This window comes from Gallus gallus, chromosome 3, assembly GCF_016699485.2.
Source record: "Gallus gallus isolate bGalGal1 chromosome 3, bGalGal1.mat.broiler.GRCg7b, whole genome shotgun sequence".
NCBI classification, from domain to species: domain Eukaryota; kingdom Metazoa; phylum Chordata; class Aves; order Galliformes; family Phasianidae; genus Gallus; species Gallus gallus.
In genome coordinates, this window is record NC_052534.1 from 101969303 (window position 1) to 101991456 (window position 22154).

General features: G+C 38.9%; 1 long non-coding RNA gene across 1 annotated transcript; it reads right to left on the minus strand.

Annotated features, from left to right (window-relative positions):
• Window positions 1-1496: 1496 nt before the first annotated feature.
• Window positions 1497-9930, minus strand: LOC121110334. The gene is made up of 3 exons (XR_005858686.2): window positions 9736-9930; window positions 7026-7227; window positions 1497-3838 (listed from the first exon to the last, which is right to left on the minus strand). It is a non-coding gene; the product is annotated as an uncharacterized LOC121110334 (long non-coding RNA).
• Window positions 9931-22154: the final 12224 nt, after the last annotated feature.

A 22154-nucleotide genomic window follows, 5' to 3' on the forward strand; every position in this document is an offset into this window, starting at 1 on the left:
CAACAATCACAAACACACAAAAAAACCAACAAACAAATAAGCAACAAAAAATACTCCCCCCAGAAAAACCAAACTGTGCATGGGTTACTTGAAAATTATAACCTAAAGAGATTACTGTCTCATAGCCCTTCAATTGCTTGTGTGAAATGCATTTATGGTCTCAGCCCGATTCCTAGCAGACAGGTGCCCACATCAGTGGAATCACCAGGTGGAGATGACTAAATTTTTCCTATAAAAAAAGGTGATTATAGCTAACACAGTGTAAAACATTAATATAAAGTACTTATAGTTCCCACAGCAGATGTTACAGTAACTTGGAATCCTGCTCACTGGAGAAAATTGTGCCCAGATGCTTGTACTTAAACTTTATGGCCCGAACTCTGCCCTCAGATGTACACAAAACTCCCAGAGATTTCAGAGCAACTATTGTTCATATATGTCAGTGCTGTGTCTGACTCCTTTCAGAGTTCACGTTGACCTTCAGACATACTGTGGGACAATGGATCAAAAACCACCCAGCATGGCTGAGGATGACAGTGACAATATTCCAGCAGTTCGTAGGAGACCCATCCAATATCAAGACCAAAATGTACCAGGCATTTCTCAAACATATATCAAACGCCAGATCGCTGTATAAGCAGAAAAAATAAGAAAGAAAGAAAAGGTTGGGAACAAGTTCAGAGTGTGAAATGAATTGCACAAGACCACAGAGTAGCTGGATGGCAAAAGCGTGATTAATGCAACCGTACACCGGTGAAAAGTGTATCAACTTCTGTAGCTATTCAAATATCCTTAAAGATGAGAACGGAGCATAGTCAAAACAAGCAGAAATGCATGCTCTTATTAGAATTTCATCAAAATCACTGTGCTTTTATTGCCTTTTTGAATTTCTAATCAGTCCTTGCAGCGAACTGTCACTGTAGAGCACAGTAGCTCTCAGTACTTGATCAACCTACAGACAGAAGCACTTTGGAGAGACAGACAGTAGCTGGTGCATAGCAAGAAATGACATCTAAGGCATCCATGAGAAATGAAGCAGAGAAAGGCAGGGGCTAACAGGTAGAGGTGGTTGGGTCTAGGCACATAACCTGTTGATTCAGGGAAAAGCTGAAGTTAAAGGGCTGGATGGGAGAAAAGAACTTGCCTCCTTAGGATATGATGGGTTTCAGGTAAGACTGATTTTGAACTTTTTTACCATTTAACTTCTTTTGCTGGTTTAATGCGTTGTGTTCTGATACAGCCCAGCTTCAGGGACTGAGTGCATTCAGACAGTTCTGCTTTCAAGGAAAGCCATCTGGATGTGGTGCTGGGCACCCTGCTTGGGGTTTTCCTGCCAGAGCAGGGGTTGGAGCAGATGGACCCAAGGGTCCCTGCCAACCTCAGCCATGCTGTGATGCTGTTAAAGCTGTTCCAGCTCACAATTGTTACTGAAGGTGATAAACTCTGCTTGTGTATTGACAGCTCCCCAGAAGTGTAATTATGGTTCAAGACATCAGTGCATGACAACACATGTTCATTTCAGATCATATACTGCGCCTCTTGTCATTGCATCTGAATGCTTCCTTTATAATATTTTGATCTTTGACATAGTTAATGAAAACAGCGATTTTAACCACTGTGTGAACTACTGTTCGTTATGATAAATAAGTCCTGATTTATTACATGGTTCTATAAACATTAGGGCATCAGAAGAGCCCAAAAGAAAACTATGTTTACATAGAAGATTAAGGCACACTCTTTTTCATATTTGTAATACTTGAGATGTGATATAGTTACCATAAATTTAGTTAACAAACTCTGCTTGATTAGCCTGTCAGTATAATCAGTTTCCTAAGTGCTGCTGTATGTCAAGCTCTTAACAAAGACAGAGGCTAGACATAATTTTACTTTGTTGTAATTTATAGAAAAAGGGATTCATTGCTTTAATGTTTTAGGGTGGAATTCTTTCTACTTCAGCTGACTAAGTGGTGTATGTCTGACATCCACAGCTACATGCTCCCTATAGGGAAATAGATATGTCAGAAAGTTGTTTAATTCCATCCTGAAAGGTAGGGAAAGAAGTGTCCTTGGAGATTCCTTCATCTTTCTCTGATGACGACTGAGTGATCCCAATACAACCCATTTAAATGCATCTATGAATTTTTACCTGGCCCCTCATGGAGAGGGTTATGCTGGGAATGTACATTTACCATGGCTACATTTGCCTCTGAGCACAATAATATCTATAAAAATATAGTCTTTAAACAAACATTTTAGTTCACAATCACAGTGGGGTAAAAGCACATCTGGCATGTATGTGGTTCCTCTGATGAGCAATTGTGGTCTTCAGTTCCTTTTTTTGGCTCACAAAATGCAAAGATCTCTGTTTTCACAGAATCACAGAATTGTAGGGGTTGTATGGGACCTCTGGAGATCCTCTAGTCCAAGCAGGTTCCCTACAGTAGGTTGCCCAGGAAAACATCCAGCTGGGTCTTGAATACCTCAGAGAAGACTTCACAGCCTCTCTTGGCAGCCTGTTCCAGTGCTGTAACCTGCACAATAAAGAACTTTTTCCTTGTGTTTGTATGGAACCTCCTGTGTTCCAGTTTGTGCCCATTGCCCCTTGTAGTGTTGCTGGGTACCACTGAAAAGAACTCGGACCAATCCACTTGAGTCCTACCCTTTAGATATTTATTAGCATTGATAAGGTCCCCATGTCAGTCGCTATTCCCAGCTTTGTATCATCAGCAAACTTGCTGAGGGTGGACTCTCTCCCTTCATTCAGGTCATGAATGAAGATGAAGACGTTGAACAAGACCAGATCCCATACCAACCCCTGAGGAAGACCACTAGTTACAGGCCTCCAGCCAGACTGCCACACTGATGACAACCCTCTGAGCTCTACCAGCCAAACAGTTCTCAATCCACCTCACGGTTCTCTCTGGGTAACTGCTGAAGGTCCCTTATGTACAGAAGCAAAATTAAACAGTAGCAATGAGTTCAACTCTTCTTTTATTAGTTCACCAAAGATAAAAATTTATATTCCCTGTATACAGAAAAATCTAATGCTGTATTACCTTTATCTCCATAAAGCAGATGTATTTATTTCTAATTTCTAATACAAAATTCTTCTACCTGAGATCACAGAGCGTATAGCTTTTGATTGTGTTTGATCAGATTGATTGTTCAACTTATTATTGCTTATTTCAACTTCTGAATCTTAAATGTTTTCTGATCATCTTACTTGGTATATTTCAATAATGGAGAAATCTGTAATTTGCATTTGTATTCTGCTATGCTATCTATACTGTGATCTTAATTTATTTCTAATATTATCTTATACTATTTACGTAATATGACCTATGTAATTATTTAAGGTTAAAAGATCTACAGACAAAGTGAATAGACATTTAGAAAGTTTTCAGCTGTTCCACTCTTCGACATCAACATCCCTATTCACTGCAGATGAATGCTGTTCATTGCAGGGGAGCTGGACTCGATGACCTGTAAGGGTCCTTTCCATTTCAAATGATTCGGTGATTCTATGATCAAGAATTTAGGCAACAAGCAAAGTATTCAGAGTATATTTGTATGGAAGAAAAGGAGTTAATGCCATTCATTGTGAAAAACAATACAGCTTTCTTTCTGGCTTGCTGGTTGCAGACATCCTTTTGGCTTCTTATAGATTGATGTGACACCGGAGCAAGTGGGAGCAGTTGTATTGGTCGTTCTCACCAAACTGAATTAGCAGCATCTATCTCCAGCGCATGGAGGAAGACTGGAGGTTTCCTATGGAGGACTTCAGAAGGCTGGGAAATGCTGGCTGCACACTTCCACTCAGTGCTGAATGCCCTGAGCCCTGCAGGGTATCAGAAATGGCAGTTGCACAATTCAGAAAGCATTGCAGACAGCACGAGGCAGCTCTGCGCTAGGCATGAAGTTAGTGCCGGAATTTCCCAGTACTTGTGGTTCAGTTCAAGTGTTTGTGACTTGATTATAGCAGCTTTGTATAAACATAATAAAATCCCAACCATCTGTGTGAGGCTGTACAGTGCCTATATGCAAACACAGCCTCACGCACGCCGAAATGCTCACATACACATGCATGTCTTCATGTTTGCATGTGTGTGCGTGTGCACAGATCCTTTGTGATTTAAGAGGATCGATTTCATGAAGCTGAAAGTGATTATGAAGTAAATCAGCTGGGAGGAAAAAAAAATATCAGAAAAATGTGAATGGAAATTAAAAGCTGTTTACTTCTAACCCCAGACAGCATAATCCCACAACTGAACAAAATGGGAAGCTGTTTAAAAGAACCAAAATGCTTAGCAATGAAGGCATCAGTAACAATAGCTAGATCTGTAACAGGTTTAGTAAGAAAACTATTAATAATGATTTATATTGATATATATTTTTTATGTTGGAACCTGGAGAAAACTGACACCATGAAGAAGAAATATCTGGTGAGGCAGGGCCCAAAGAAGTAGTGGGTACCTCATCCCTGGAGGCACTTAAGGTCAGGCTGGACGGGGCTCTGAACACTGATGGAGCTGTAGGTGTCCCTGTTTATTGCAGGGGAGTTGGACTAGATGGCGTTTGAGGGGCCCTTCCAACTCAAATGATTATGTGACTCTATGACACTATGAAGTCCAAGAAAACAAATAAAATGGAGATATTGACCCATTGTTAGGAAAGTAAATAGCAATGTAAAAGGAAACAAACAAACAAAAAAGATGTGTTTAATAAATAACTTTGTTCTGAATTTTAAAAAGCTAGATAATACATTTACATCAGTGGTCACTAGCAGCGTTCCCCAGGGCTCAATTCTAGGGCCAGTCCTGTTCAACATTTTTATCAGTGATTAGATGCACAGTTGAATGCATCTTCATTTGTTGTTCAGAAATGCCCAGATCCCAGCATTACGGCAGCAATAGAAGCGCATTGTGTTATTATCTATGGCCATGCTTATACGTTGCTTCTTTGTGACAAACTTGTGTGCATTGCCTGGGCCTTGCAGGCAGCTAAAATGCAGCATCATGGGAAGGTAAAAGCTTCTTGAAACCCAGTGATTCTTCCAGCTGAGAAGAAAACTGACCTGCTTGCAAAGGATCTGTTTTTTTTCCTATAAATACCCAGATGCTTTTGACAAACACCTCTTAGTACAATGGAAGAATTGGAGCCTGCATGATTATTTCCAAGACACCAGTAAAAGGATATGAAGAATACTTAAAAATGTGAATTGTGACAAAAACAGAATTATGTAAACCTTGACACTCCATTTCCACTTGCTGCCTTTTGACTGTGAAACATCAGCTTGTAAGTGCTTGGTGCAAAATGAGAAAGAATATTGTTTTCAGCAAGCTGCACTTTTTACAAATTGCATAATACAACAAAATGTACTGTAGAAGAAATATCCTGAGCCTAAAAAAGAGAGACAATACCATTATTCATTCTTCCTCATTTTCCAAGAAATTTACAAAGTTACAAAATCAGGGGAAATGTGTCGTCAATGTCATTTCACAGAAATACAGAAATACCATGTTCCCATTTGTAGATAATGCACAGTCTGGTATATTCTCTGCAAAGAAGGAAACTTCTAAGTTAATTTCAAGCTGTTAGAAGTTCTTCCTTTGTGCATCAATTGGTTATTAGACTAACACTATATGTCAGGAAGGATGGAAGTAAGCACTTATGAGAGAATGAATGGTTCAGTTCATTGAAATGGGCTTTCTCCTTTGTTTCCCTTAAAATAAGGTGCTTCTCATTTGCTCAGAACAACTTGTTGAGGACAAAGTATATGTGTGCTAGTGACAAAATAATTCCAAACAACTGGATGTGACAATTCTATAGCTGTCCAGAAAATTGTTTCCCGTAAAATCTGGGACATTTCCTCAACATCTTCTACTCAGAAAAAGTATTTCACCACAAGAAATAAACAGCGTAAGCATCCAGCTCCCTCAGAAGACCCTGAGCAAGCAGCCACTAAATGAAAACAAAATGCAAATACTTCTCATGACAACCAGAATCACAGAATCCTCGTATCACAGAATTGTAGAATGGTTTGAGTTGGAAGGGACCTTAACCCTCTAGACCAGGTTGCTCACAGACCCATCCATCCTGGCCTTGAATGCTTCCAGGGAGGGGGCATCCACAACCTCACTGGGCAACCTGTTCCAGTATCTCACCACCATCACAGGAAAGAATTTCTTCCTAATATCTAGTCTAAATCTGCCCTCTTCCAGTTTAAAGCCATTTCTCCTGTCACTTCCTGCCCTTCTAAAAAGTCCTTCCCCAGCTTTCCTGTAGACCCCCTTCAGGTACTGGTAGGCCACTGTAAGGTCTCCTCAGAGCCTTCTGTTCTCCAGGCTGAAGAGCCCCAGCTCTCTCAGCCTGTCTTTGTAGGAGAGGTGGTCCAGCCCTCTGATCATCTTTGTGGCCCTCCTCAGAACCTGCTCCAACAGATCCATGTCCTTCTTGTGTTGGGGGCCCCAGAACTGGATGCAAATATATATGCCTTGTTATATAACTGAATATGCCTTGTTTTAAGGGGGGGAATTGTCAGAGTAGATTCTCTGGTGCCTAGCAGGGTCCCTGAGCAGGCACAGCAGCTTTTCTGACAACTGGACAGTTAACATGCCGTCTTTTCTTAATCCAGTAGTGTATTTTCCAGATCTTTTAGTACCACAATATGTATGAATTGTCTGTACTGCCAACAAACGTGGTTAAATTTGGTGAATGGGGCTAAGTATATTGGTAAGCTGGGATATATGACAAAATAACATGTCTGCAGGCCAAATAAAACTTTCTCTAGACACACATCCCCTCTTCCATGCAAGATCTTGACCCCTTAAAGTGAGAAATATCAGAATTTCCTTGAAATTCATCAGAGTTTTCCTGTGTTCGACTCTGAGGTATTCCAATACTCCAGTGTCAGTACTTTTTACAAGTTCTCTTGGGTGTGTTTACTCAGTACTGTAATCATTTTTTGACCGCAGCATGGAAGTGGCTTACAACAAACTGTAAGATTGCATGTGATGAAGTTGTACCTGCAGGTCTCTTTATTTGCATTTGCAGAAGCATGGTCTCATCTTCTCTTGGCTTCCTTGGCACTGGCAGAGGACCAGGAGGGAAAACCCCTTCTCAGCTGCAGCTGAGCTCTGTGGCCCCCTGCCCGCTCTCTGTCTCCAGGTTGTGCTTGAAAGTCCTCTGCAGATCACAGAGCAGAGCAAGCAGTCTGGCATGAACAGCCTTTAAAAGGAAGGAAGAACTAGAATCACATTCAACGTAGGCTTTTATGACCAAACAAAACTTTTTGTTGATTTTCAAATGCATTTGTTACTTGTTAGCACTCCATTTTCCCAATAGCATTGTGAAGATCAAAAAAACCCAAAAATGCTATAATTTGTGGATCCTGTATTTTCACTGTACTGATGAAGTTTCAGTTCCCAGATGAATCACAGCCATCAGTTAAAGTAGCCTTTAAAATGTGAATTTGCATTTAACAAATACGAAAAAACATAGCAGAGAATGACTTTCTTTTTGTCTCCTTCATTTTTTTAAACTCAGGAAATATCATGGATTCCTATTTTTTTCTTTGTATTTTTTTTTTCTCAAGGTTACTGTTATATTTTCATTCATAAATCAGTTCCAGCTCTCAGGCTGAGATTAATGCAGTCAGAGCTGTGAGTCACCCCTGCTACTTGCACCTCCACCTGCACACAGAGGGGCTCTTCTGCAGCAAGACCAAAAAGTGAGCAGGCTTTGCTTCAGTGTAAGCCTGTTGATGAATGACATCTTGTTCTTTAGTACCAACAAAGTAATTTATTGTCAGCTTTTCTATCAGAAATTTCATCAAAGATCATGAAGTTGAAATCACCTTCTACTCACAGTTGGAAGTTGTTTTTTTCTTATCTTTGGCTATAGACTTTTATCTTACATACTACATATTACCCATCGAGATTTCTTCTGAGTTATCATGACTGAAGAACTGGAAAACCACACTTAAGCTTTCATATTCTCACTTTCTAATTTCTTTACTAAATATCCTATGCATTACATCAAAATGGTCTATTTTATTTTCACAAATTTGAACAACACTGGCAGTTTAAAAATGTGCTGGAGGTGATCTATTCTGAAGATGGTTTCAAAATTAAAACAATTCTGGAACCTTGTTTCTGTATGAAATAGTGTTTTTTTTTTTCCATTGCCTAATACTCATGTGAATACTAGACTGATATTCATAAACTGAATAGATATTTTAATGAGTAGAACATAGATGTGAAGTAGTCCAAAATTTTTATTAAAAAAAATCATATTTATTGTTGTGCTGTTTCAAGTCTTAATAGCAGCTAACTCTTCTGAACATTTCCCTCAACAAATAAGAAAATAAAAAGAGACTTCTCATCTGTTATAAAATATAAGGATTCGTGCTGTAATTACAGGTCTTGCATAACGTTGTGTGCCAGTTGTCAGACTGAGCTTAGCACTTTTAATGGATGAGGTTGAAGAAGTTAAGCAAACATTTTGCAAAACAAGTCAAAGATCTTCTTAGCTGAGCCTTGATGATGGTTAAAGTCTGGTCCTTTGGGACACCAGGAGCTGGTTATAAGCATTCAGTGTAGATGTTTTTGAGTAATTTCCTTTTTGACTTTCATAAATCATGCAGTACTTTAATTATGAATACATTACCAGCAGACCGTAGCCTAAGAAGGATTATGGATTTTCATTTGTTCATAAGATTAGCCCATGTTTTTCTAGTTTGCTTAAGATCTTTTGAAATTCTTTTGCCTTATCTCTAAACTATAATAGTGATTGCACTTCAGACTGCTTAATTGTTGCTCTTTATCTAATAGATGTAGTAATTAAATATTATTTGGTATAAAACATGCTTTTGTTGAACACTGCATTCATTTTCTGACTAAATGAAATAAGAAAAAAGAAAAAAGACAAACGCTGGACTTTTCTCAGCTAAGCCTCAATTTTTTCCAAGGTCAGAAAGTAGTTGTAAAATGCATTAATTCTGATATTTTTTACAGTGATATTTCCATCCAAAAGACAATTTGTCTGCAAGTTCTGGGAATGTTCTTGTCAGTCTAGTTTGAAATAGGTAATTTAGTTCAAACTGATCAAGTAAATGACATGACGTCAATTCAGTTAATCAAGTCATTCCAGATATGATGAATCTAGCTCATATAGTTGGGGAGCATCAAAAACAAAGATTTCATTTTTAAGTCTTTAAAATACAGGAGAGTGGAATAATCTCTTCAAAACAGGCATGATGCAAGGAACAAGAAGTACAAGAAGGTTTAACTTGAAGTGAGGGACTTTTTTTTTTTTTTTTGTAATATATTAGGAAGAAAAGCCACAGTGAAAGAAACAAATTGTCAGGAGAGGTTACAGAGTCTATGTCACTGGGGAATTTTAAAACCAGATATACAAGTGTCTGTCATGGTGAATATACAGACCTTGTGTGGGCATGCAGGTATACTAAATATTTTGCAACTGCTGTTCTGTAATTTTTTGTACTTTTCTTGAGCCAGTCTCACATAAACAGCAGGATATTTACTTGTGCTCTATGGAGAAAAGTATGCATTGAAAGATGTATATAATCCTTCTGAAGTGATGTAGAAAAGAAGAAATGAGAACTAGCAGGAACTTACAGTGTATACAACATATATTGCTTGTATTGCTAAATATACAACTAGTGAATGTTTAGGATTTAGTGATGAAAAGGGTATAAAAATTAGAGGCACTCACCCAGGCCAGCATGGTAAGGAAGGGAGGCATTCTTGACTGCTCCTTCTAAGACCATGGTAGAGAGTAATTCATCTGCAAAAGCTGGTCCAGAGGAAGGTAGGTGATAGGCCCTTTTCCAGCACAAGACTCACCAAATAGCGGCAAGGAAATGAAATCTTCTGTTTCAAGACAGGATATATAATAATGCATTTGGATGGAAATGTCCTCAATAGGGGTGGTCTTTATGGAATGGGGAAGAGAATTTGGAGTAGCCCTTTGTAGACTCCAGCAGCCATCTGTCATGAGATAATATTTGGAGTTTTAAGATGATTAGGCTAGCTGTAAGCATGCCTTAGCTCAGTTTGTTTTGCTGTTGTTTATATTTGCTGTGCTTGTATATTTTATGACTTGGCTAAGTAAACAGTAAAATCTGCCTTTACTCTTAATTTTTAATTTTCAGTCATAAATAATATTTTGAACATATTTTGGGATCCTGCTGGGCTACAAATTAGACTTCTCTTTCGCATCAGCAGTAATGCCATCTACTTTCTGTCTCACAAATCCAGCGGTACTTGGAGGTCATCCACTCCAATACGGACTATTTTTGGTTCCTATCTTCTTGAAACTGGTGAAGACACTGTATTTCATGACAGGAGTATGCTTTGGAGAAGACATTGTTGTCAAAAGCATCTACAAGCTCGTCATCAAAGATCAAGTCTCTGCTGCTAAATTTGCAGGGTCTGCATGATTTTTTTTCCTTCTAAATATCTTGGCCCAGTGCTTTCATGTAACTGCTTATTAGTCAAAACAATAAGAGGAGTGCTAAGGGATGGGCTACAGTGCACTAAGGGCCCCATGAGAGCACTGGCAGTTAGACAAAGTCTTGTGAAACAGGAACATTTAGGAGACTGTACGCAGGCATGAGACTTATAGGACAAAAATAAAATTATCATAGGAGGCCACTGTCCCACTGTGACTGGCACTGATGAGGCCGCACCTCAACTACTGTGTTCAGTTTTGGGCTCCTCACTACAAGAGAGATATCAAGGCCCTGAAGAGTGTCCAGAAATGGGCAATGAAGCTGTGAAGAGGTTGGAGCACAAGTCTTATGGAGAGTGGCTGAGGGGGCTGGGATTGTTTAGTGTGGAGAAGAAGAGGTACAGGGGAGACCTTATCACCAGGGTTGATAGACTGATGATTGGACTAGATGACCTTAGAGGTCTATTCCAATCTTATCGATTCTATGATTCTGTAGAGATGGGTGTCTCTCTATATATATACAGATAAATATGTATCAAAAGACACTGCAGAGGCTGAACTCTAAAGTTCCTACAAGGGCGAGGAAAAGCCTGTCTTGCAGAGCAATGAGGACAGAAGTAAAGGATCTTTCGTCCAGTGAGGGACTTTGCTGAAGAGAGTGGGCCAGAAAACAAAGCCAAAACAACAGAGGGGTTCAACCCAAATCATGCACAAACAAGAGGGAATGCCATCAGCACAGAAATTGTAAGTGTAAAATAAACTGTGACAGGCAGCATGCCAAAATAGGAAGGAGTGTTTCTTGTTCTCTTTGAAATTAGGGTAAAAAGCCCTAATGGCTTCACTGGACCCATATGTTTTAACTATTTTATCATGCGCTCAGTCTGGCCTTCTGAAAATGCAAGCTTTTCTTATAAATGCATGGGGCCAGAGAATACGTGCATCTGAAGCAAAGCTTTCTTTTCTTTTCTTTTCTTTTCTTTTCTTTTCTTTTCTTTTCTTTTCTTTTCTTTTCTTTTCTTTTCTTTTCTTTTCTTTTCTTTTCTTTTCTTTTCTTTTCTTTTCTTTTCTTTTCTTTTCTTTTCTTTTCTTTTCTTTTCTTTTCTTTTCTTTTCTTTTTTTTTCTTTTCTTTTCTTTTCTTTTCTTTTCTTTTTTTTCTTTTCTTTTCTTCCTTTCCTTTCCTTTCCTTTCCTTTCCTTTCCTTTCCTTTCCTTTCCTTTCCTTTCCTTTCCTTTCCTTTCCTTTCCTTTCCTTTCCTTTCCTTTCCTTTCCTTTCCTTTCCTTTCCTTTCCTTTCCTTTCCTTTCCTTTCCTTTCCTTTCCTTTCCTTTCCTTTCCTTTCCTTTCCTTTCCTTTCCTTTCCTTTCCTTTCCTTTCCTTTCCTTTCCTTTCCTTTCCTTTCCTTTCCTTTCCTTTCCTTTCCTTTCCTTTCCTTTCCTTTCCTTTCCTTTCCTTTCCTTTCCTTTCCTTTTCTTTTTCCCCTTTTCATAAGCTAGTGAAGACACTGTTTGACCAATAATAATAATAACATAATAATAATAATAAAAATCACTCGAAAACCTGAGAAACATGAGCATCCTTCAGAGAATATTCGAGATTAAAGTTAAATATGGGCTCACTAGAAAAATGTGTGCCCCAAAAATAAAGGGTCCTATACATTTAAGGCTAGGTTAGTAACAGCTGAAAACCACAGACAGAAGTCATGTACTGGTCAAGTTTTTCAGGAGAAAATACTCAACTCCAGAAGGAGCACTATAAATATTTAGAGAATATGATATTGTTTTTACATGCATCTGCAGAAAGTTTTATGCATATGTGTCTGGTGCATATGTGTGTTTATGTGCTTATTACTTGTACATTATTTGGAAAATAAATATGCATGAGTTTTGGGATACAAACAGTTGTTGCTGACAGTGAAATGGGTGGTTATAGTGCTGTACTGGGGTGTGAATAAGATCATGGGGAAGTTGAAGGGGTCCTATGAAGAGGTAGATACCAGTTCTCAAAGGATGGTTTATTGCCCTATAAGCCAACAGAAAGTGCATGTCCTCCCACAAGCAGAGCTTTTTGGTATGTCATCTCAGAGATCCCCGGTTCCATGCCCAACACAGTCATAAAAAGAAAGTACAAAGATACAAAAAGTGTTCTAACACCTCAAAGCAATCAGTTGCTGATAAAAGTTCAGGCAGATATAAGTCCCTATGAAGCATCAAGGACAGTCAAAACCACTGGAATACAGATTGTTTAAGAAGCCCATCCTGACTCTTTATACTAAGGGTTGCTGCTAAGCAAGATCATAGAACTGTACAATCATAGAATTTCTTGAGTTGAAAGGGACCCTTAAAGGCCATCTAGAGCAACTTCACCACAGTGAATAGGGACACCTACAGCTCCTTCAGGTGCTCAGAGCCCCATCCTGCCTGACCTTGAATGTCTCCAGGGATGGGGCATCCACCACCCCTCTGGACAACCTGTTCCAGTGCTTCATTACTCTTACTGTAAAAAGCTTTTTGTTTAAATCCAATTTAAATCTCCCCTCCTTTAGTTTGAAACCATTTCCCCTTGTCTAGTCGCAACAAACCCTGCTAAAGTGTCTGTCCTTTCTTATAGCCCTCCTTTAGATACTGAAAGGCTGCTATCAGGTCTCAGATAAAAGGACATCTACAGAAAGGATCTCGGGAGGTCATGAAAATCCTCCAATTCAATCAATTTATCCATCTGCTTCTCTTCTGATGAGCATTAATGCAAAATGTGATAGAAGTGTACATGTTTTCCCCTCTTCCACTAGGCTCACCACAATGTCATGTAACCTTCCTAAAGGCTGAAGCAACCAGAGGAGAGCAATGCAGCTGTTTCCATACTGCACACCGAACACTGTTTGCAGGTATTGATAGTGTGCAAAGTTAAGAAGTGTGTTTAGCCCATGTTCTTCCATTTGGAGTTTCTGTTTAGCAGGCTGCTGGTCCCTAAGACACCATGAGGGCCATGACATGTGACTCACCCATGGGTCTTGGGGAGCCCAACTGTCCCTCCTGGTGGACCTGCTGAGTGAAAATGAGCAAATGGGCAGAGACGAATCCAGGTCAGCACATTGCATGTCATTTGGTGGTCTTTCACTTGTTGATTGCTTTCTCCATCGTAAGGTCTTTGATTTTAATCGGATCATTGTGTGCACATATGGATATTCCTGGTGGCCTAACCAGTGAACATAATTAAAAGAAATGATTGCCTTTCACTTTAAGCAAACATCTGGTTTTACTTGAAACAAGATGACTTAGCTGTTTCAGAAACATTCTTGTAACCCTGGATTCACATTTTCATCTTAAAATATATATTTTCTCTGTTCAAGCAGCATGTTAATGTAAACACTATATATAACTGACAACGAAAATTTTCAGAAGTATTTGGTGCTCTGAGCATTAATGAAACCACAAGAATTATTACATTTTTGATTTGATCTCTGTAAATCTGTTTCAACAGTCACTCTGATTTAAACAATTATTCTGATTTATTCTCCAAGAACTATAATTTGCAGAAAATGTAACCATGTGAAAACATGTTTTTGTATAGTATATCTTGGCAACCTTGTTTTGTTGTGATGTCATTGCCTTAGGTTTCATGGAAATACTGAGGGAATAAAAGGAAAACAAGACCCTCTCTTTGAAGTATAGTCACATATCCCCTCTCTCTACCCCTAAAAAGGTTTTAATGGCTTTTTTCCATAATGACACTGAGTTTTATGTTATTGCTTGACTGACATTATAGTCAGAAATATACTAAAGACTCTCATGAAAAGAATTTAATTGAGAGGGAAGGATTTATCACCTTTCACTCCTCCCTATCAGTTACAGATAACTGTTTGTATAATGAGTCGTTTAGAGATCCTGGGGTTCTTTGCTTTCTTATCATTACAGTGCCAGATTCTAAACAGTTAAATATAGATACACAGAGCAGAGAAAATGAAATTTCAGACCATTTATCAACAGCAGAAGTAACATCGGAGCTTTCTCCATTAGAACTCTATCTAATCTGGTTTATTGTAACATCTGAGGGAAGATGACTGTGCTTTATTAAACCAATAGCTCTCATTCACTTCATCACATCTGCTATTTCTGAAGAAAAAATAAAAAATAAATAAATACAAGGTTATTAAGAGTAGCCCTCCATTATAAAAAGCATACGTTACAGACACTTACAATAGAATGAAAAATGGCAAAAGAAAATGTCTTCATATGGAAGCAATCCATCTGGATACACCTAGATATGGTATAGAGGGATTTCCAGTGCTATTAAAAAGGTTATCCCTAGTACAAGATATTAAAAATATGTCTCATATGATTTAGGGATTTTAAACATCTCCCATGATTTTATTGAGGGGAAGGGGAAAAAAAACAAGTGGGGAGAAAAGAAGAGCATCACATTCAGAAACATTCCTACCTAGCTTCACATTTTTTCTTCTTTCCAATATTGACAAGCACTGGACACAACTTCATGCCTGTCAGATGTGATCATACACTAAAACAAATGATACCATTTGCTAATTTCCCCACCACATGGGTTTGTGTGTGTGTCTGGATGTTGCATGTCTGGGAAGTCTGAAATCAGGATCTTTTTCTTATCTCTTGAGCTCCACACAGAGCTATAGGAAACTTTCTTACTGGGGCTGATTCTGCACTCAGTCACCCTGCTCTTAAGCCTGAGCCATTTCATTGATTTCAATATAACACTTCACTGATTATGAGAATAGCTGGAATATCGAGTTATTAACTCTGGAAATATTATCAACCACAACACTTCACTACTGTATATAGTCCCGTTTGGTATCCTCTACCAGACATGGTGCTAGTCAGGTAAAGTGCTCTTTGCCTAATGTTTGGTCTTTATAGGATTGGCCAATTAGTGAGTATATATTTATTTTATTTTTTGAGGATAAAGAATCTCAAATATTGATTCTGAGTTTATGTGTTTGCTATTAAGAAATACTTTATTTAGTCTATCTTTGCAAATCTATTTTTCAACACATGTTGGTCGCTCCAAAAATAATGCCTTCTATTTATTTGCATAGAAATTACAATCGATAAAACACCACAAAAACATTATTTGATTGAGTAAATTCTCAGCTACGAACACTATTTTTCAACATAGTCACCACCACTCGCTGTGCATTTTTGCCTGTGATGAACAGCCTGCATGTTGTGCTCATAAAAATTTGCACCAGCAGACATGACTCCCTGTTTCACAGCTGTTATGATGGCATCATTACTAAGAAAATGCTGCCTACACAGTCCAGCTTTCACTGTGTTAACATCCACTTCTTGATCTCCATAAATGTTCATCAAGCATTGATGAATGTCACTGGTGCTATTTTTTGAACATAGAGGAATTCACAGGCGCTCCTTTGCTTCATACTGACTTCAATGTCAGATGCTATTCTGTCAGACTGTCCCTCTTCTGCTATCTGTCACACGGCAACAACATGTAATGGAATACTGGTGGGAAGATTCAACCTGTGCTGCTGTACCACAAACATCTGCCTCTGACTTCATGGTCCAACGTAATAAGATAGGAGGCATGACTTTAGGAGCATCCCTTGTTATCAAAAACCAACCAAACAAAAAACCCAAACCCAAAAGCAAAGAAAAAACTCCAAACTTTCATTTTTTGAACTGGCAACTATCTTTACTCCACCTGCAAAAGTTAATGAGTAAAATGACCATTGAGCATGAGTTCAGTACTAGTCGTACATCATGTTCTAACTATTGAAAGCAATGTTTTATAAATCTCTATAGCTATATCCATAGATTTGAGTAATTTACCACATTTCCTTCAAAATGCCAATCACCGACTATGTTTCTAGCAAATTTGGTTCTTAGTACAATAAATAAAATTAATGTTCATGTATTAAGAAGAGTTACTGTAAATTATTGCTCCCTCTTTCACAACTATTGCTTTAGCAGTGGTGTAGGAAATGAAGTCGTTTTAGGGAGTAGGAAACAGCAAGAGTTGTAGAGCACTTTTGAAACTCAACTTTAAGCTGATCTCAGCCTGCCTCTGTGCTCGTCATTTCAAGGTCTGCTGCAGGTGGTCTTCACACAGAAGCTCAAAAGAGGCCACTGTGCCAAAACTTGGAGCTGGGAGGGATGTGTGATGGAGCGTTCACAAGGAACAATAAAGCTTTCATGCTACAGAGAGAGTGAAGATCCAAGCTGAGCAACTTGTAAAGTGTCAAAACATATACAATGAAAATAGGTAAATAGTTAAAAAGACATGTAAGAACAGGAAGAACAGGCTTTCATTTTGGTACAAGGACTGAAGCTTGGAGATAACATTCAGAATAGATGTTGCTGAATTGCTTTTGTTCTGCTGAAGTGTTCATGAAATAAAAGAATCCAGTCCAGCTGAAATGGCACTGTCAGTATTGACAATCTTTCCCAGTTCTATCTAAGTTGTAATTCATTTTTAATTTTTATTGCACCCTCCACTTTCTAATTCCTCAATTTTTCTTCTGGTCCCATGACTTACTCAAAAAGTTTGGCTTTCTACCCTGCTGGAACTTAAAACTGAGGGTGAAATCTTGGCACTACTGAAGTTAATATAAGTTTGGCCTCTGCAGTGAGGTCTGGATTTTACATAGATGTTTAAGTTCTGTGGGAGAATTCATGTCTTCACTCAGGCGTTTGGCAGTTAGGTATTAAAGTCTCTTTCTTTCCACTGACATGCAAGGAACCAGTTTATTATTCCAGATTAGGCAGTTACTCTGAATTACAAAGGATTGTTACTATTATTTTAGTCTGAATGTCAATAGTTAAGACTTTAAGGAGGAGCTATGAGTGAACCATTGCTGCATCCTCCAAGCGTTGTGTAAACCTGGGCTAAAGGAAGCAATAATCCATCTAGACACGATGGGCATGTGTTGAAAGAAGACAAGTAGCCTAGGAAAAGAGTAAATAATATTGTGGTAACAAACATCAAACAATTTTTGTGACTGGACGGAGCTGAAGTTAGTGAAAATGATGGATATCCTACTAGGGAATATGCCTTCTCATAACTGTCTATGCTATGCTTCCCCCACAGAGGCCCTGTCTAGTTGTAGTAGAGGCAAATGGAGTCAGGAAATCTCAAGTTGCGTAGAAGCAAAAACTGTTTACTTTCAGACAAACTGTGTTTGAAGATAATGGTTGGGTCTTTGCCAACATCTCCTGGATGGACAGTTTGTTGTTCCTCCACTCTGTGGTTAAGTTCAAATTCACGTTGTATCTCAGAATAGAATGAGGAATCGGATTTTATAACTCACTTTCTCTGAGTAAAAACTTACTACATCCTCTTAGTGCAGCAGATTAGATTTTGTTCCATAGGTATGGTTTCACTGAGGCAAAGCAAATGTTACTCATGAGCTGGAAGCTAGCCACTAGCTTAGATTTTTGTGGAACAGGAGTATAATTCTACTGTCGTCTTCTCAGCAGATATATAAAACAAATCTGCAATTAATCAGTATAAAAAGAACACGGCAGTTGATATTCCCTATGACAAAACTAATGAATTTTCCTGTGGAAGTTGTCTGTGGCTGAGTTTGCTTTTAAACAGTCACTGATGTAAGTAGCATGTGTAATGCCATTTCAAGGTGAAAGATTCACTGCAGTGCAATGAGTTCTCTAAGCATGATCATTAGAACAGGTATATGAATGAAAGACCAACAGTGTCATTCATTCGTTTTAATGGAATCATAATGCTGGTTTGATAGAAATATAGAATAATAGAATATCCTGAGTTGGAAGGGATCCACACAGACAACTGAGTCCAACTCCTGCCACCACATAGCACTACACAAAATTCAAACTCTGTGTCTGAGAGCAGTGTCCAAATGCTCCTTGAACTCCAGCAGCTCAGGGCAGTGCCCACTGCTCTGGGCAGGCTGTTCCCTGCCATGGCCCCCTGGTGCAGAGCCCTTTTCTAACACCCACCTAACCCTCCCCTGACGCAGCTCCATGCTATTCCCGTGGGGCCTTTAGCTATCCCAGAGAGCAGAGCTCAGCGCTGTCCCTCCGCTCCCTGTGAGGAGCTGCAGCTGCGATGAGGCCTCCCCTCAGCTCCTCTGCTCTGGGCTGAGCAAACCCAGGGACCTCAGCTGCTCCTCAGGTCTTGCCCTCCAGACCCTTCAGCATCTTTGTAGCCTTCCTTTGGATGCTCTGTAGTAGTTTCACATCTTTTTATATTGTAGCACCCAAAACTGCATGCTAGAGAGACTGTCTATACAAAACTTGAAGTTCAGTAATGGAGAAAACCCACAACATTTGTAAGCCTCAGCGACAATGCTGCTGGCATCTTCAGATGCTATTATTGCTATGGTATAGTACAGTAAGCTATGGTGTAGTACAGAAGCTGTGTGTTGTCAACATTATAGAGTACTTCACCAAGTCTTTCATAGAGCCAAAGGAATCTTGTTGAGATATTTGGAGCACACCAAAATGAGTTGTTTTACTGCTTCTACACAAGAAGTCATTGAATAGAGTCACACGAAGGAGTTGACTGCAATACCAAGGTTATGGGCCTGAAAATTTTCACAGACTGTTCTGTATCCAAGATAGAATCACTCTTTCACTGTCTGGGTTGTAAAGACTTCTGAAGTTTGGCAGAGCTCATTATGGACCTGAATCCACTTCAATTAAATTCATTTGTAAGTCTGTGACTAGCGTTACAACTAAGTGGGCATGAGATTTCAATACATGTAAACAGTTGCTGCTGTGATGATATGTGCTTAAAAAAGGGTACAGAGTACTCGTAGGGCTGGTGGAAGCATTTGTTATGTGTTTAACAGTGCCTGGCAAGGTAGAAGTGGAAGGCAAAAGCATCACTGTGCTCCGTAACATAATGTGAGAGGCTGTGACATTCTGCTACTACAAAGAAAAAGTCTTGGTTACTGAATACTGCTCTGGCTAGAAAAATTGGCATCCTCGCCAGCTATATCATGGCTGATCTACACTGTCTTCTCTTCTCATGAAAGTCATACATTCTCACAAGTGTGGATGGCTGTGCAGACATATATGCTTATACTGGCTTATTGCCCTGTCATGTAGGAAGGGGAGTGTGGAAGAATGATTTGAAACACTTATATGCCTGTGTGCATGCCAGCCTATCTGTATAATGTTCCTTACGGTGTGAAAACTACACCCTGAATTCCTCACAAAGGAATCCATTTATGGAGAGTTCAGTTGAGCCATTTAACTGAGGCAAGTAGAGGATCACAACTGTTAAGAAGTACGAGGGCATCAGTGGAGAACCAGTGTGAAAGTAAGGACAGTAATTGGTTATGGCTCCTAGCAGGCATGCCATCACCCCTGATCAGCCTACCTTAGTGGGTGCTGGTTATCCTTACAGTTCTGCACTTTAAATTCCCCTTCTGGGGCTGGAACTTTAATTTATCAGACAGTGCTGTGTGGAAGCTGTATGACAGCTTTGCTTTCCCCTCCTACAGCAGGCCTTTTCTGTTTGTGTGGGAAACAAACCGGTTGTGTGAAAAATCCCCCAAATCTGTCTGTGAGTCAGGTCCAAGCTGGAGCACATTAGCATACCTCCATTAGTGCTAATTGGAGTTTAGACAAGCTGAAGGTCAAATGAAACAAGTATAACACACCCAGAACAAAGAAAGAGAAACAACGGGGCAGGTGTATTTTTTGAAATATTTCCAAGTTATTAAATAAACTAACTTAAATTTAAATTGGTATCCTTTTAAATTTGACAGCTTTGCTTGATACTGGGCAAACCTGAGAACTTTGTACCAGTGCACAGGGGAAACGATCGCACTGTTCTGATAACTTTTTAAGCTATTTCTCTTTGTGAATGAACAGATATGACATAAGGGTGCCATACCCAAGTATACTGCAAGAGATTTCATATATCTTCTTCCCTTGCTTCTGTAAGACTTCAAGAGAATATTGTGTTCACATTGCATGGCATCCTACAAAGGACACTATAAAAAATTCTTCAAGTCAGGTCTGTGTCAGCTGTGTTACCCATGTGAGCTAAGAGATGGCATTGAAAAGACATTCAGTCTTCAGTCAATGAATGGAAGTTCTGTCCTGTAGTAGTCATTTCAGGCATTACTCTGACTGGATGAGATACTTGTCTTGCTTCTACACTGAAGCAAGACATTTTCAAGTTGCAAATGTTTGCACCACGATGAATTAAATAACACATCAAATTAAGCATTTCTAAAAGAGACATATAGGGCTGTGTCCCCTCCATCATTCCTGAGACCTGCCAGTTATACACAGTCCATCACACCCTTCTGCTAGTGGCTTAGCTAATAGCATGCATAGAGAACTGCAGAGACAACCGTAGCACTTAGGCTCTTTAATGCTATCTTCCTGCTGATTGATGTTATCTCCTCAAACCTCTTTTAAATTATGAAAGAGCTAGGGTTACAAAATAAAGCTGTTCCTGGCTTCCAGGACTATTCTATTCACCTAATTCCTGTAACTGTAGATTTGTGTTATATATGCCCAATACATGTATCATAGACATCTGTTTACATTTTATGAATTATTTTAAATATATAGTTCTCTATATTCAGTAAGCTATATAAAGATCAGACTCTTCAGTATGATAAAAAAGCATCACCTGCTGAACAAAGCCAGGAAATGTTTCACGCTCACCCATCTCCCTGGCCTTTCTGCAGATATTATCATTTGTGTTCAGATCTGCAAGTTCCTCTTTGTGCTTAAGTTTTGGATTGAATGAATATAGTAGATATGAAGCTAAAAAGCCTTGGCTCCTATGAATCTTATTCCTTTAGCCTTAAAGGAATTCCTTTCCTTTCAGAGTAGCAGTCTGTTGCAGTTTTGCTGTCATCCTCACCAGTCCACAGTGACAATGGAATGAGCTAAGGTATTTCACAAAATCCAAAAATACCCCTCAGATTTATCTCTTGCAAACATTTCTGCTGGTTTGACACTTATTATTTATAGGAATTCTGCCTCCAAAATATGTTGAACTCTTAATTAGTTAAGTATACCTTCAGTGTTATCTGTCTGAATTGGAAGAATACAAACAAACTTTCAGGGAATAAATGTGATCGAATAATGTACTTCCCAAGCACTGAAGCAGAGTGAAGCCTTTTTTTTTTTTTTTTTTTTTTTTTTTTAATGCATAATTATTAGAGAAAAGCTTGCACTGACCAAAAATTAAAGTACAATGCGAAATTGAGCAGAGATTTATTAAACAGCTGCATATTTTACATACTGAACCGCAGAATATTCCATGAAACAATGGTGCTCTCTTTAACGAAACTCCATTAAAGAAAGAGACCTGTCAGGGGAACCCATTTTTCAATCCAGTTAGATTTTGTATTTAACATATTCTCACTTTGTATATTTTTCTGTGGTAGCTGCTAAGTAAAGTATATATACTCTTGAATATTTGCTTACTTCTGGAATGGGAAATTTCCACACAATTTAGTGATTTAAGAACTGATTCAAATGAAATAAAAAAAACCTCTGGGAATACTTAGTGTTACTCAATCCGTGGAACAGACCTTGTTCATTTAGTGCACCATTCAATTCCCAGAGTCTTTCCATGGATTTCAAGGGGGCTGAACTGCACCCTTCAGCCACCAGCAGGCTAATTGCATATCTGCCCAATATTCAGACTTCATAAGTTCTTCTGAAGAACTGCTCTAGGAGCTGATC